The sequence below is a fragment of the Capsicum annuum genome, chromosome 5, assembly GCF_002878395.1.
Source record: "Capsicum annuum cultivar UCD-10X-F1 chromosome 5, UCD10Xv1.1, whole genome shotgun sequence".
Lineage (NCBI taxonomy): Eukaryota > Viridiplantae > Streptophyta > Magnoliopsida > Solanales > Solanaceae > Capsicum > Capsicum annuum.
The window spans coordinates 7,735,792-7,748,566 of record NC_061115.1 but is presented as its reverse complement, the minus strand read 5'-3'; the positions used below and the strand labels follow the sequence as shown (position 1 = coordinate 7,748,566).

Sequence of the window (12,775 nt, the reverse complement as noted above, 5' to 3'; positions counted from 1 at the left end):
CCTCTTTGTTCCTCAATCGACGAGTCTGATAGTCTAAGATTTCAACTGAAATCTCATCATAAGAGATACTGTTCTGAACATCAACGCTTTGAATAGGGACTACAACTGCTGGGTCACCTACGCACTTCTTGAGCAAGGATACATGGAAGACCGAATGAATTGAGGTTAAATTTGAAGGCAATTCGAGCTCATAAGCTACCTTGCCTAAACGACTGAGAATCCTGAATGGACCAACATAGCGGGGACTGAGTTTTTCTTTCTTGCCGAACCTCTTCACTCCCTTCATGAGAGAGATCTTTAGATAGACATAGTCACCAATCTCGAACTCGAGATCCTTTCTGTGCACATCTGCATAGGACTTTTGTCGGCTTTGAGCAGCCCAAAGTCTTTCTCTGATCAACTGGACTTTCTCTAAGGAGTCGAATACTAAGTCAGGCCCTATAACTGAGGCTTCACTAACTTCGAACCACCCAATTGGAGATCTGCACCTCCTACCATAGAGAGCTTCGAATAGAGCCATTTTAGTACTGGAATGATAGTTATTATTGTATGCAAACTCAATCAAAGGCAAGTGGTCATCCCAACTTCCCTTGAAATCAATTGCATACTCCCTTAGCATATCTTCAAGAGTCTGAATGGTCCTTTCTGCTTAACCATCTGTCCGAGGATAAAAAGTTGTACTGAGATGAACTTGGGTACCAAGATCCTTTTGGAACGCTTTCCAGAAGTGAGAGGTGAACTGGGTACCTCTGTCTGAGATGATAGATAATGGAACACCGTGTAATCTGACCAACTCTCTGATGTAGAGTTTGGCATAATCCTCGACTGAATAAGAGGTATGGACTGGAAGAAAATGAGCTGACTTGGTCATTCTGTCTACAATGACCCAAACTGAATCATGCTGATGATGAGTTCGAGGCAAACCCGTCACGAAGTCCATGTTTACTTCTTCCCACTTCCAAGTAGGAATAGTGAACTCCTGCATAGGTCCACTAGGCTTCTGATGCTTTATCTTAACTTGCTGATATGTAGAGCACTTAGCCATAAACTCTGCAACATCTCTCTTCATACCACTCCACCAATAGATTTCCCGTAGGTCGCGGTACATCTTAGTGGCCCCTGGATGAATAGAGTATCACGCACCATGCGCTTCTGCAAGAATCTGCTGCTTTAAGTCATCTACACCTGGAACGCACAGACGACCCTGACAATGAAGAACCCCATCTCCCCCTTGGGAGAAAACCTCTACTCTCTGATTCTGAACTGACTCTTTTAGCTTGGCAAGGCTAGGATCCCTGTCTTGCTTTTATTTTACCTCAAAAAATAGAAATGACTTTGAACTACTCTGAATACATACACCACCCTCCGAAGAATCGACTAAGCGAACACCTAGTCTGGCGAGCTGATGGATTTCCTGAGCTATCTTCTTTTTGCTATCTTCAACGTGAGAAACACTACCCATGAAGAGTCTACTGAGAGCATCGGCCACAACGTTGTCCTTGTCCGGATGATAAAGGACACTAATGTCATAATCTTTCAAAAGCTCTAACCACATTCTCTAACGAAGATTGAGATCTTTCTGAGAAAAGACCTACTAGAGACTCTTATGATCTGTGAAGACATCTACATGAACTCCATATTGATAATGCCTCCAAATCTTCAAGGCAAATACCACGGATGCTAACTCAAGATCATGAGTAGGATAATACCTTCTCATGGGGCTTTAACTGTCTGGAGGTGTAGGCTATGACCTTACCATGCTGCATGAGGACACAACCTAGACCCACTCTGGATGCATCACAATAGACTATGAAACTATCTTAACCATCTGGAAGAGCTAGAACTAGAGCTGAGGTGAGTCGAGTCTTCAAATCCTGAAAACTCTTCTCGCAAGAATCTGACCACTGAAACTTGACCTTCTTCTGAGTTAATCTGGATATAGGGGATGAAATAGAAGAAAATCCCTCAACAAACCATCTGTAATAGCCAGCCAATCCCAAGAAACTCCTGACATCTGATGGAGAGATAGGGCAAGGCCAGTTTCTTACCACTTCGGTCTTCTGAGGATCTACTCTAATGTCATCACCGGAAATAACATGGCCAAGGAATGCTACTGATCTTAGCCAAAACTTGCACTTAGTGAATTTGGCAAATAGCTGGTGATATCTGAGAGTCTGAAGAACAATCCTGAGATGGTCTGAATAATCACGCTCTGTGCGGGAATAGACCAGGATATCATCTATGAAGACTATGACGAACATGTCCAAGTACTGCTTGAACACCCGATTCATCAAGTCCATAAAAGCGGCTGGGGCTTTGGTAAGACCAAAGGACATAACTAGAAACTCGAAGTGACTATACCGAGTATGAAAAGCTGTCTTTGGGATGTCACATTCTCTAACTCTGAGCTGATGGTAGCCTGATCTGAGGTCTATCTTGGAGAAATAACTGGCACCCTGAAGTTGGTCAAACAAGTCATCTATTCTGGGAAGAGGATACTTGTTCTTGACAGTAACTTTGTTGAGCTGATGGTAATCAATAGACATCCTGAGAGAATCGTCTTTCTTGCGCATGAATAAGACTGGTGCACCCCATGAGGATACACTGGGACTGATGAATCCCTTATCTAAGAGATCCTTCAACTAATCTGTCAGTTTTTTTAGTTCTGTTGGTGTCATTCTGTATTGCGTGATAAAAATAGGTTGAGTATCTGGAAGAAGATCAATGCTGAAGTCTATTTCCCTTTTGGGAGGAATGCTTGGAAGATCTTCGGGAAACACGTCTGAATACTCATTTACAATTGGGATTAATTCAAAACTAGGAGATTCAGAACTAGAATCTTTAACATGCACGAGATGATACACACACACCTTAGAAATCATTTTCCTTGCCCAAAGGTAGGATACAAGCTGGCCCCTAAAAGATGAAGAACTACTCTTTCATTCTAGGACGGGCTCACTCGGGAACTGAAACTGAACTACCCTGGTTATGCAGTCGACTATGGTATAGAAGGAATAAAGCCAATCCATGCCGAGAATGATATCAAAATCAGTCATCTATAACTCGACTAAATCTGCTGACATGGCTTTCTGAAATATCATAATCGGGCAGTTCTTGTATACCCGCCAAGCTATGATGGTTTTACCCACTGGGGTATAGACTGAAAATGGCTCTGCTAAAATTTTGGGACTGATTCCGAAATCGCCTGCTATATAAGGAGTAACAAAAGACAAGGATGCACCTGGATATAACAAAATATAAACATGAACATGGAAAATCTGTAATGTACCAGTAACGACATCAAGAGAATTTTCCTGATCCTGTCGAGTCTGAAGAGCATAGAGTCTGTTTGGGCGTTGCCCACTAGTAGCAATGGAAGCGGCACTCTGCTGATTTGGGCAACCGAAATGGGCTGTGGAGCAATTCTGCTGACCCTGCAGACCTGACTGCGGACACTCTCTAATCCTGTGGCCTGGCTTGCCACAACCGAAACAAACATCGCTACCAGCTCTATAGGTACCCTTGTGGTTCTTACCACAAGTCTGACATAGGGGATTAGTTCGGGCACTGCTGACACTACCCTGAGACTTAGTGCCTGGTGCTCGATCTCTATTACCATCTCTGAATTTTGGCACTGGGGCACTGGCGGAGGAAGAAGCTGGAATTGCTGGCTTAGGACGAAACTGCGAACGGTTTCTTCCTTCTGATTTTGGTTGAGCAAAACTGAAACTGACTGACCTTGCTCTCTTATTCTGGCTCTTCCTAGTCCTAATATTCTGCTCCTCTATTTGTTGAGCATGAGTCATGAGCCTGGCTAAATTCATATCACTATTCAACATCGCAGACCTACACTCATTTACCACGCTATCATTCACCCCTAACATGAACTTGCTCATCTTAGCCCTGTTGTCTGCAACCACATGAGGGGCATATCTGGCTAGCTGAGTAAATCTGAGATAATACTCCTTAACCGTCATATTTCCCTGCCTGAGGTTGATAAAATCCAGAACTTTTGTCTCCCTCAGCTCTTGGGGAAATAATCTGTCTAAGAAAGTCATGACAAATTCCTCCCACTCTATAGGACCTGCATCCTCTTACCTCTCGGACTTCCACTATTTGTACCAAGTGTGAGCAACATCCTGTAACTGGTAGGCGGCTAACTCGGAACTCTGACAAGAAGTAACTCCCATGATGTCTATGACCTTCTGGACTTGGTCAATGAATTCCTGAGGGTCTTCATCAGACTTAGACCCAAAGAAAGATGGAGGGTTTATTCGGGTGAAGTCCCGAATCTTAGCTGCAGCTGAGTTGGCCACTGGATTGGCCGGAATAACTGGTGGCCGTTTATTTTGGGCAGCCACAGACTAAGCAAGTGTGGTGAATGCGGCCCTAAACTCCGCATGAGAAACATGTTCGCCCAAAAGATCTTCGGGCTGAGGAGCTGGCTGGTTTCTTCTCTTTGGAGGCATATTCTGAAATAAGAGAAGAACAAATTAGACTGAGAGTTTAACTTAAGATTATGCTCACTAGCACGATATGAATACCGAAAGAAGGAAAACTGTTCCTAAAAAACTCTTGCACATAAATGTGGCGTGCAACATACCCATGCAAAGACTCTACTAGATGTGACTTTCAGACTTCCTAGGACTCTATTGAACCTTAGGCTCTGATACCAAGTTTATAACGCCCCAGTTTTCTGAACCGAATCGCTATACAGTGCCCATGATCCCGACAGACCACAAGCTAACCCATGACTGATATCTATACCTGTATACTATAATATATGACATAATAATGCAGAAAACATGAACAATAGGCCATAAGGTTCAACTGAATAAAATATCTGACAAATCATAACATCCGTATGGGGTAACGGATACCCAAAACAACTGAAATCTAAATCAAATCTGAACTAAATCTGAAGGCCTCTGAATACTGTTTGAATAAGGAGTTGAAGGAACATGTCTCCAACTAACTCTGCGCAGCAAAACTAAACTGAAATAATAAATGAAATAAAATAATATCTTCCTCGAATGGATGAGGACTCACTGTAACCCTGCGACTGAAATGCTACTGCTACTGCTGATCTGGAGCTCGTGTCTGTGAACCTATGCTATAACGTGAAAGAAAGCACCATAGCGCAAATGCGTCAGTACAATTAGGAGTACTGAGTATACGAGTGAGGTAGGCTAAATGTGAAAGGGTTTACATGCATGAACGATGCTAACTGACTGACTGATATGAACATAAGAGTGCAAACATGCATACATAGCAACTGGAATCGTGAATACGTGATAATTAGATTTGTACGCTAATAATGGTTTACTGATATCTAACATGAATAACACTGGAATCATGGTAACATAAGTGGCTATGTCTGATAGTCATGAATCTGATGGAACTAGCTGAGTTTCATACTATAACTAAATTAACTGTATCTGACTGTCCTGAAATATTGAAATATGAAGAACTACCTGAGTTCTTTTGCTGAGACTGGGACTGAAATTGTGGGAGGTAGTTGTTTGACCGACATGCCCCAATAATGCATATAGCTAAGTTGAGGTCCAATCTCTACCGCGACTGGAAGGGTGTCAATACCGCGCCACTGGTAAGGACAGCTGTGAGTGACCCTTAGCTGGCAGGTACCCAAAATGAGAACGGTGGAAACCCTAAACTAATAGATTAAGCTACCTCATCAACCCTAATCTGACAGGTTAATATGTCTCAACCTACGCTGGCTACGTAGTTCTGGAACACAAGGATGATTACTAAGAATCACACCCTAAACTGTCAGGTGAGTTCCCATCCTTGGGTTCACTCGGTGCTAACTTCTACTCCCATCTAAGGAGACTGAATGTGATTTAACTAACGGTACATGGACTGAGTAAATGACTTCCGTTGACTGACGGAATAATACTACTATCTGAGAATTAACTGAGATCATGAGATTTCTGAGGTTTCCTAAGTCACATGACCGACTGAGTTCTATAGATCATGGCTTGACTGAGATTATCGTGATAACATGACATGGATCTAGGCACACAACTATATTTTTCGGGTACAAGAACCCCCAGGACTCGATGGAAGGAAACTGACACACATGACTGACTTGATCGTAAGAGTAGAATCCATAATTTACAATATAATGAGTAGGGGATTTCACACTAAGCATAGTACTCAACAATCTATACATGGAAGGGAAATTCATACAATATGTATATACTTGCATAGCTTCAATATTATGGTCAATCCATATCACAACAACAACGCATATCACTCACATAGAATTCACGGGAAATCGTAAAGCATAGAGCATGGACTTGTCATTTAAGCACTATTAAATCATGGGACATGAATTCTATCATCCTAGGCATATTATCAAACACTTTGCATGCATTCTTTTAGCTTAAGTGTGTTCATGTATTTCACCATATTAAGCCACATAAAGATCATGGGTTTCAACTAACAAACATATATACTTCATGAAAACACCTTTAGATATCATCTTGAAACTTAAACAACAATCATCAACATGTACATGCTCATATCACAACAAGACAGTCATAAAATAATATTTAAAACATGGTTCTTGAGCTCTATGAATGAAATGGATCCATAGATAAACACTATGCATACCTGACTCAAGGTTCTTGATGTTTTTGAACTTGAAGGATTTGAAATCCTTTGATTTTTTGGAAGAAGATTGGGTCTTGTTCTTGGAGATTAAATTTAGAGAGAAACCTTAGTTTTTTTTTTATTTGTGAAATAATAATGAGCAAAATGACTGAATTCGGACTTATCTGGGTATATATAGGCGAGTGGTAAGTGACAAAAATACCCCTGTTAAAACGGCCTGGAAATAAACTGAACGTGGCGTGTGATGACCCGACTGACGGTCCGCCATTTTGACCGTCATACGTGGACCAGAAATGGGGTTCACTGGATAAGAGTTGACGGCCTGGATGACAGTCTGTCAAAAATTTGATGATTTGTCCACTCGTCCGTCAATCCTTATCTAGAACGTGGCCCTACTACCTTGGTTGTGACGGTCAAAGTGGCGGACAGTCACTTGTTTGGCGGTCTGTCAACTTGGATGTCGCACCTGGGTATTTCGGTCAGTTCTGAGTAAAACATCCATAACGTCCTCGTCTGGTGTCGGATTTAGACAAAATTGGTATCGTTAGAAAGCTAACTCAATTTCCCACGTGATAGAAAGTAGAAATCTCAAAAATACCATGGGTACAAAAATAGATTTATATTTCAAAGCATGTACTAACATACTTGAGATGATTTCTTGCTAGGAATAAGCATGGGTATTACAACAGTGGTGCAAACAAGGAAGAACAATATTTCACAAAATTCACAAACTCCTTTGTTCCACAAAACTCAAAAGTAACTGCAAAAGGAAATTTGGCCAACCTGCAAATATATTTAACAAGAATGAAAGAGAGTGTAATATAAGTAGTGAAACATTTTAGTACTTCGTTAACCTCAGAATACTACTCAAATAAAAGTGTCTTGTGGAATAAGCAGGTTATATCATCAAATCCCATAGGTTCATAGCTTGGTTCAAAATTATTTTTCTTGTCAAAATCTAGGAAAGATTAACACCTTTGGCACTGTAACCCACTTCCGGTAAATAATCCTCTTTGTCTGTCATTGTTGTGGTTTTGATCGCCAACAAAGAGTTTAACAAACAAAGCTTGCACCAAATAACTTGCCAAAACAAAGAGACACAAATAGTCAACAACAACAACAACATACCTAGTGTATTCCCACAAAGTGGAGTCTGGAATGAAATGGGCAAACTTTGAGAAAGTTAAGATTATCAAATTCTAATCACCAGCAACAAAGTGAAATTAAGAAGGAAAATTAAAGAGAAACCCAACCAAAATTAAGAAACACTTTGAGAGAGAGAATAATAAAGGAACTATTATACCTGATTCCACAGCCTAGTTAACCCTGTCAATAACAAAGTTTTTTATCAAATTTTGTGGGATAATTTTACAAAAAAATATAAAAAAAGGTACAAATTAATAGAAGAATAATCACAATGTACACGTGGAGTAGGAACCAACCTCTATTCCTACGTTCTAAAAATTTTGCCTTATACAGGCTTGTGGAGCTCTATTTAACAAGAAATACGCGTCTCAGCGTGCTGCAAGAGGCACTCTGCCTACTCTTTCAGTAACACTCTTGATGTACTCCTTCCCTACAGGATGATCTTCTTGTGGTCGATTGTAAGGTGTCCACATCGGCTCTCCAACAAACAATCTCATCAACTGCACACAATATAAAAATATGGAACACACAACTGAAATGGTATTTGACAAAACATTAATCGCGGTATCATATGTACTAAAGAACTTGTTAGTAACATCATTGCATTACAAATTATAAAATTGAGTAGCAACAAGGTTCATTTGGAGAAATTTCACTTCTTTGGCTGATTGGTATAGACTTTGAACTATTAATCCATTCCCTAAGGCTTCTTAACAAAATGTACAAGAACACAAACACAGTCATTGCATTACCAAATTAAATCATCAAATTATGTAATGACAAGATTCACCTAGCTTGGGGTGCTATGATCTATCATATATGGAGAGCCAGAAATTGGAGACTGTTTAGAGGATCTATACTACAGGCAGTAGAGGTAGCTGTACAGATAAAGAGGGAGGGTATATATAGAATCGAAGGGCTACAAAGAAGGCACGTAGAAGTAAAACCTTTATTGTGTAGATTACTTATCACTTAGATCAAATTATTGCTCATTGATTGTATGTAGTTGCTGTCAGTTAGAGGCCTCTTGCTCATAGCACGAATAGGCTGTGGGATGAGGCGCTCTTTAGGCGTACTGGTGTTTGTTTCTTAATGGTAACATTCACATGGTTAACAAAAAAAATCACTTAGTTTGAACGGTAAGGCTCCGTACAATAGATTCTTGTGGTCGGGCCCTTCTCCGAACCCTGTGCATAGTGGGAGCTTTAGTGCACCGGGCTGCCCTTTTTACTTAGTTTGAATGGCAGAAGGGTCATCTGTTGGTTTTAGCAATGGCTAAGAACTAAAGATCATTAAGAGTGAAAAAGAAAGAGAAAGTTGAGAAGGGTGACTAGGATGTCAGTGGGAGGGAGAATTCAGCAAGCAATATAATAGGTGACATGTAGTAGCGACACTGATAAGTTCCACTATTGTGAAAATATAATGAAGATAGTAGAAACTACACGTCCTAGATAAGCTAAAACTTGCATCAACCATTAGCATCAGGTTAACAACACTCGATTAAAAAAAAGTGTCATGAGAAAATGGAACTAAAATGCAACATCTGATAACTTCTTCAATAGCCAACTTCCTTTGTAAAATTAAGAATGGAGACCATTTAGCTCCTAATGTTTCTCTCACTCCAATCAAATAGTGTGTCAACCACAAGGAGGAGATCACGACACATAGTAAAGTCAAACCTAACCAAACTCCTTAATCCATGTCATAATTATTATTACTTATCTTGCTAAAAGCTTCATATGTGCAGTTTGAACTACCATTGCTATCTCTTTTTTCTATCTAGTTTCAAAGTTGTTTTACTATCTCTCTTTATCACACAAACGTTCTTGAACCAAAACAAAAACCATCCATAACACTTGCAGCAAATATTTCATACCTTTTAGAGCCAAAATTCTAGAATTAGGATTCATAAGCGCAAAGTCGGTCGTAATTGGATGCCTCAAAGGTTGCATTGGCAATGTTCATATCAATAATCACCAGATTATTCTGAGGGGCCGTCTCTCTTACACATATATATTTATCCGATTCCATGGTAACATTTGTGAATGTGATGAACTGTGAGTTCACCCCAATACTTTGCAACTGCAACAGCCACCAACATAATATGAAATTCAATCCAGTATTCAGAGCAAAAGCAAAAACAATAAATCATACTCTTAAACATAGATCTGGCAACAGAACTATGTATCACAGGTCTAACAAACAGTCCACACATGCTAAGCTATAAATTTACTAATCACAAGTTAAAGAAAGTAAAAATCAATCAAAATCCCCAATTTTTTCTTTTTTAAGAACAAGAAAAAGTAGATTTTTTTTCTTTGGTAACTAACAAAGGCTAAGTCAGTAAACAGGTGGAAACAATAGTGATCTTATATACTTTGTATATGTGTATTACGTAGCGAGCAAACTTAGGGAAAAATCCTTCATTGTAAGAGTAGTTCCGCAAGGACCATTGATTTTCACTTATATATAAAAGTAATAATTTTTTCCTTAGCAGAAGTAAAGGAGACAAAAATCAATCAAAATCTATTCATTAATAGAAATCAAATGCAACAATTCTCTTCTAATTTTTCCACAATTATTTTTATCTTTTGTTAGGAAAAAAAGAAGGTCAAAAGAATTCACTAATAAAAATGAAAAAGAAATAACTTATCAGAAGTTGAAGAAGCTAAAATAAATGAAAATCCCAATTTCGCAGGTCTTTTCTTTCAAAATTTTCACAGGTATTTTCTTTTCTTTTTTAAGAATAAGAGAAAGTAGATTTTTTTTGCTTTGATAATTAATAAAAGGCTAAGTCGGTAAAATGGTGGAAATAATAGTGACCACATATACTTTGTATATGTGTATTATGTGGATAACAAACTTAGGAAAAAATCATTCATTGTAAGAGTAATTACTTAAGGACCATTGATAAAGGACAAAATAGTAATTACCCAACTTTTCACTTATATATAAGAGTAATAATTTTTTCCTTAGCAGAAGTAAAGAAGGCAAAAATCAATCAAAATTTATTCACAAATAGAAATCAAACAAAATAATTCTCTTCCAATTTTTCCACAACCATTGTTATCTTATGTTAGGAAAAAGAGAAGGTCAGAAGAATTCACTAATAGAAATGAAGAGGAAATAACTTACCAGAAGTTGAAAAAGCTAAAATCAATGAAAACCCTAATTTCGTAGGTCTTCTTTTCCAAATTTTTCACAGGTATTTTATTTTCATTTTTAAGAACAAGAGAGAGTAGATTATTTTGCTTTTGTAACTAATAAAAGGCTAAGTCAGAAAATAGGTGAAAACAATAGTGACCACATATACTTTGTATATGTGTATTACGTGGACAACAAACACAGGAACAAATCCTTCATTGTAAGAATAATTACGTAAGGACCATTGATATAGGACAAAATAGTAGTAACCCAACTTTTCACTTATATATAAGAGTAATAATTTTTTTCTTAGCAGAAGTAAAGGAGGCAAAAATCAATCAAAATCTATTTACTAATAGAAATCAAACGCAACAATTCTCTTTCAATTTTTTCACAATTATTTTTATCATTTGTTAGGAAAAAGAAAAGGTCGAAATAATTCACTAATAGAAATGAAAAAGAAATAACTTATCAGAAGTTGAAGAAGCTAAAATCAATGAAAACCCAATTTCGCATGTCTTTTCTTTCAATTTTTTCACATGTACTTTCTTTTCATTTTTAAGAACAAGAGAGAGTAAATTTTTTGCTTTGGTAACTAATAAAAGGTTAAGTCAGTAAATAGGTGGAAACAATAGTGACCACATATACTTTGTAGATGTGTATTACATGGATAGCAAACTTAGGGAAAAAATCCTTCATTGTAAGAGTAATTACGTGAGGACCATTGATATAGGACAAAATAGTAGTAACCCAACTTTTCACTTATATAAAAGTGTAATAATTTTTTTCTTAGCAGAAGTAAAGGAGGCAAAAATCAATCAAAATCTATTCACTGATAGAAATCAAACGCAACAATTCTCTTCAAATTTTTTCACAGTTATTTTTATCTTTTATTATGAAAAAGAGAAGGTCAGAAGAATTCACTAATAGAAATGAAGAAGAAATAACCTACCAAAAGTTGAAGAAGCTAAAATCAATGAAAACTCCAATTTCGCAGGTCTTCTCTTTCAATTTTTTCACAGGTATTTTCTTTTCTCTTTTAAGAACAAGAGAGAGTAGGTTTTTTTGCTTTGATAACTAATAAAAGACTAAGTCAGTAAACAGGTGGAAACAATAGTGACCACATATACTTTGTATCTGTGTATTACGTGGATAGCAAACTCCGAAAAAAATCCTTCATTATAAGAGTAATTACGTAAGGACCATTGATATATGACAAAATAGTAGTAACCCAACTTTTCACTTACATATAAGAGTAATAATTTTTTCTTAGCAGAAGTAAAGGAGGTAAAAATCAATCAAAATTTATTCACTAATAGAAATCAAACACAACAATTCTCTTCCAATTTCTCCACAACTATTTTTATATTTGTTAGGAAAAAGAGAAGGTCAGAAGAATTCACTAATAGAAATGAAGAAGAAATAACTTACCAGAAGTTGAAGAAGCTAAAATTAATGAAAACCCCATTTTCACACGTTTTCTCTTCCAAATTTTTCACAGGTATTTTCTTTTCTTTTTTAAGAACAAGAGAGGGTAGATATTTTTGTTTTGGTAACTAATAAAAGGCTAAGTAAGTAAACAAGTGGAAACAATAGTGACCACATATACTTTGTATATGTGTATTACGTGGATAGAAAATTTAGAAAAAAACCCTTCATCGTAAAATAATTACGTAAGGACCATTGATATAGGCCAAAATAGTAGCAACCCAACTTTTCATTTATATTTAAGAGTAATAATTTTTTTCTTAGCAGAAGTAAAAGAGGCAATAATCAATCAAAATCTATTCACTTATAGAAATCAAACGCAATAATTCTCTTCCAATTTTTCCATATCTATTTTTATTTT

The 12,775-nt window shown here is 37.5% G+C and overlaps 1 long non-coding RNA gene across 6 annotated transcripts; it reads right to left on the bottom strand.

Annotated features, from left to right (window-relative positions):
• Positions 1-7,142: 7,142 nt before the first annotated feature.
• On the bottom strand, positions 7,143-12,473 carry LOC107872317. 6 transcript variants are annotated; one of them, XR_001674777.2, is made up of 4 exons: positions 12,358-12,473; positions 9,659-9,864; positions 8,079-8,282; positions 7,143-7,962 (listed from the first exon to the last, which is right to left on the bottom strand). It is a non-coding gene; the product is annotated as an uncharacterized LOC107872317 (long non-coding RNA). The 6 variants fall into 6 exon arrangements; XR_001674774.2 differs by lacking the exon at positions 12,358-12,473 and adding an exon at positions 11,879-12,011; XR_001674775.2 differs by lacking the exon at positions 12,358-12,473 and adding an exon at positions 10,918-11,054.
• Between the last annotated feature and the right edge of the window lie 302 nt (positions 12,474-12,775).